The following is a 3,239-nucleotide window of genomic DNA, read 5'->3' on the forward strand; positions in this document are numbered from 1 at the left end:
CGTATTCAGGTTGGTGTGGACGTAAGCGAATGAGTCCACCCTGTGAACCTTATTTATACATGTAATGACGTCAGGTAAAATTGGAAAAAAGCTTACAGCACCTGGTATTCCCAGGCAGTCTCCCATCCAAGTACTAACCAGGCCCGACCCTGCTTAGCTTCCGAGATCAGGCGCATTCAGGTTGGTGTGGCCGTAAGCAAATGAGTCCACCCTCTGAACCTTGTTTATACGTCAGGTAAAAGCTTACAGCACCTGGTATTCCCAGGCAGTCTCACATCTATGTTCTAACCAGGCCCGACCCTGCTTAGCTTCCGAGATCAGACGAGATCGGGCGTATTCAGGTTGGTGTGGCCGTAAGCGAATGAGTCTACCCTCTGAAACTTATTTATACGTGTACATACGTCAGGTAAAAGTGGAAAAATGCTTACAGCACCTGGTATTCCAAGGAAGTCTCACATCCAAGTACTAACCAGGCCCGACCCTGCTTAGCTTCCGAGATCAGACGAGACCGGGCGTATTCAGGTTGGTGTGGCCGTAAGCGAATGAGTCCACCCTCTGAACCTTATTTATACATGTAAATACGTCAGGTAAGACTGGAAAAAAGCTTACAGCACCTGGTATTCCCAGGCAGTATCCCATCCAAGTACTAACCAGGCCCGACCCTGCTTAGCTTCCGAGATCAGACGAGATCGGACGTATTCAGGTTGGTGTGGCCGTAAGCGATTGAGTCCACCCTCTGAACGTTATTTATACATGTAAATACGTCAGGTAAAAGTGGAAAAAAGCTTACAGCACCTGGAATTCCCAGGCAGTCTCCCATCCAAGTACTAACCAGGCACGACCCTGCTTAGCTTCCGAGATCAGACGAGATCGGGCGTATTCAGGTTGGTGTGGCCGTAAGCGGATGAGTCCACCCTCTGACCCTTATTTATACATGTAAATACGTCAGGTAGAAGAAGAAAAAGACTTACAGCACCTGGTATTCCCAGGCAGTCTCCCATCCAAGTACTAACCAGGCCCGACCCTGCTTAGCTTCCGAGATCAGACGAGATCGGGCGTATTCAGGTTGGTGTGGCCGTAAGCGTTTGAGTCCACCCTCTGAACCTTATTTATACATGTAAATACGTCAGGTAAAAGAAGAAAAAAGCTTAAAGCACCTGGTATTCCCAGGCAGTCTCCCATCCAAGTACTAACCAGGCCTGACCCTGCTTAGCTTCCGAGATCAGACGAGATCGGGTGTATTCAGGTTGGTGTGGCCGTAAGCGAATGAGTCCACCCTCTGAACCTTATTTATACGTGTAAATAAGTCAGGTAAAGTGGAAAAAAGCTTACAGAACCTGGTGTTCCCAGGCAGTCTCCCATCCAAGTACTAACCAGGCCCGACCCTGCTTAGCTTCCGAGATCAGACGAGATCGGGCGTATACAGGTTGGTGTGGCCGTAAGCGAACGAGTCCACCCTCTGAACCTTATTTATACATGTAAATACGTCAGGTAAGACTGGAAAAAAGCTTACAGCACATGGTATTCCCAGGCAGTCTCCCATACAAGTACTAACCAGGCCCGACCCTGCTTAGCTTCCGAGATCAGACGAGATCGGGCGTATTCAGGTTGTTGTGGCCGTAAGCGAATGAGTCCACCCTCTGACCCTTATTTATACATGTAAATACGTCAGTTAATAGTGGAAAAAAGTTTACTGCACCTGGTATTCCCAGGCAGTCTCCCATCCAAGTACTAACCAGGCACGACCCTGCTTAGCTTCCGAGATCAGACGAGATCGGGCGTATTCAGGTTGGTGTGGCCGTAAGCGAATGAGTCCACCCTCTGAACCTTATTTATACATGTAAATACGTCAGGTAAAAGTTGAAAAAAGCTTACAGCACCTGGTATTCACAGGCAGTCTCCCATTCAAGTACTAACCAGGCCCGACCCTGCTTAGCTTCTGAGATCAGACGAGATCGGGCGCATTTTTTTTTTTTTTTTTTTTATTATCAAAAATATATTGTATTTACATTTTTTGTATGTACATTACTTTTTTACATTCCTTCATGCTTTACCAGGTTTGTACATTTTTACATGCATATACCGTATTTCACAGGAAACACACAAATCAATAAATAAATAAAACCAAAATTAACTCATTGAATAAAGAAAAGAAAAAAAAACTTTTAACCAAAATTCATTCTCACCTCATTCACATTTCCATTTATTACTTCAATAAAAGTGCTGTCTTCCACGAATCCTTTCCTAAACTCCTCTTCCCCAATATAACTCCATATCAATCTCACATCTCTTTCTATCAGATGTTTGAAGATCGTCCATACCTCACATCCCCTTTTTTCATAATGGGCCATGTCCCTTCTTAGTTTTACGGCATATCTGGCATGGCTCAGCACATAGTTCATTAGATTAATATTGCATCCATCCTTTCTTTCATTCACACCAAACAGCCACAATTTCTTCCATTCCATCATTACCCCCAAATCCCCTTTCCAGCACTTGTTTATTAGTTCCTTCATTTTTCCAAAGTATCCCGTTAATTCCCCACATTCAACAAACTCATGCATACATGTTTCCACTCCCTCCTCACATACATCACATTCCTTTCCCACCTTGCTGTCAAATTTGCTGATTATTAGGTTGTTATAGATCCGGTTGTGCCTCAGCATAAAATCAAAATGTTCGCATTCAATACTATTCCATTTCACCCCCAGATTTTCCCATATCTTTCTCGCATCCAACTCATTCATTACTTTGCTCCACACCTTCTCTGCAGCCGGTCTCCGTATCTCATTTCCTCTCATACATTCATACATAACTCTGGTTTTCACATTTTTCAGACTCACCTTGCACTCCCCTTCCCCAACATACATCTCTATCTTGTTTCCCCCCTTCACCATGTTTTCTCTCTCTATCATTCCTATCCACTCTTTGGGCATTGCTTTCTTAATTTTTTCTAATTCACCTTTTGCTGTGCCTAGCCAAATTTCATCCCCATTTTCTCTTACTTCATCCACCACTGCCTGTGCTCCCATAAATCCTGGTATATACTCATACACTAAATCCCTTATCCTTCTTATCCCAGCCCTCCACATCACCCTGTTATAAATCATTTCTCCTCCCACCGTGAGTTTTGGATTTAAAAACACTGGTTGCTCCCAAACCTGTCTCACATCCTCGCATTCATACTTCACACTTTTTAAAAACTCACCCCATGCTCCCAACATCTCTTTGTGGATTTC

The 3,239-nt window shown here is 44.2% G+C and overlaps 5 non-coding genes and 6 pseudogenes across 5 annotated transcripts; all 11 read right to left on the reverse strand.

The window, feature by feature from the left end:
* LOC133942107 (5S ribosomal RNA) overlaps positions 1-27 on the reverse strand; it is a 119-nt pseudogene extending 92 nt beyond the window's left edge.
* Positions 28-89: 62 nt separating this feature from the next.
* On the reverse strand, positions 90-198 carry LOC133941924 (5S ribosomal RNA; annotated as a pseudogene).
* A 42-nt stretch (positions 199-240) lies between these two features.
* LOC133942008 (5S ribosomal RNA) lies at positions 241-359 on the reverse strand (annotated as a pseudogene).
* Positions 360-421: 62 nt separating this feature from the next.
* LOC133938814 (5S ribosomal RNA) lies at positions 422-540 on the reverse strand (annotated as a pseudogene).
* Positions 541-602: 62 nt separating this feature from the next.
* On the reverse strand, positions 603-721 carry LOC133947962 (5S ribosomal RNA). The gene has a single exon (XR_009919585.1). It is a non-coding gene; the product is annotated as a 5S ribosomal RNA (ribosomal RNA).
* A 62-nt stretch (positions 722-783) lies between these two features.
* Positions 784-902, reverse strand: LOC133948303 (5S ribosomal RNA). The gene has a single exon (XR_009919909.1). It is a non-coding gene; the product is annotated as a 5S ribosomal RNA (ribosomal RNA).
* Positions 903-964: 62 nt separating this feature from the next.
* LOC133944503 (5S ribosomal RNA) lies at positions 965-1,083 on the reverse strand. The gene has a single exon (XR_009916289.1). It is a non-coding gene; the product is annotated as a 5S ribosomal RNA (ribosomal RNA).
* Positions 1,084-1,145: 62 nt separating this feature from the next.
* On the reverse strand, positions 1,146-1,264 carry LOC133935566 (5S ribosomal RNA). Its single transcript, XR_009913703.1, has one exon. It is a non-coding gene; the product is annotated as a 5S ribosomal RNA (ribosomal RNA).
* A 61-nt stretch (positions 1,265-1,325) lies between these two features.
* Positions 1,326-1,444, reverse strand: LOC133934102 (5S ribosomal RNA). Its single transcript, XR_009912302.1, has one exon. It is a non-coding gene; the product is annotated as a 5S ribosomal RNA (ribosomal RNA).
* Positions 1,445-1,506: 62 nt separating this feature from the next.
* On the reverse strand, positions 1,507-1,625 carry LOC133939788 (5S ribosomal RNA; annotated as a pseudogene).
* Positions 1,626-1,687: 62 nt separating this feature from the next.
* LOC133939560 (5S ribosomal RNA) lies at positions 1,688-1,806 on the reverse strand (annotated as a pseudogene).
* Between the last annotated feature and the right edge of the window lie 1,433 nt (positions 1,807-3,239).

The sequence above is a fragment of the Platichthys flesus genome, chromosome 22 (assembly GCF_949316205.1).
Source record: "Platichthys flesus chromosome 22, fPlaFle2.1, whole genome shotgun sequence".
NCBI classification, from domain to species: domain Eukaryota; kingdom Metazoa; phylum Chordata; class Actinopteri; order Pleuronectiformes; family Pleuronectidae; genus Platichthys; species Platichthys flesus.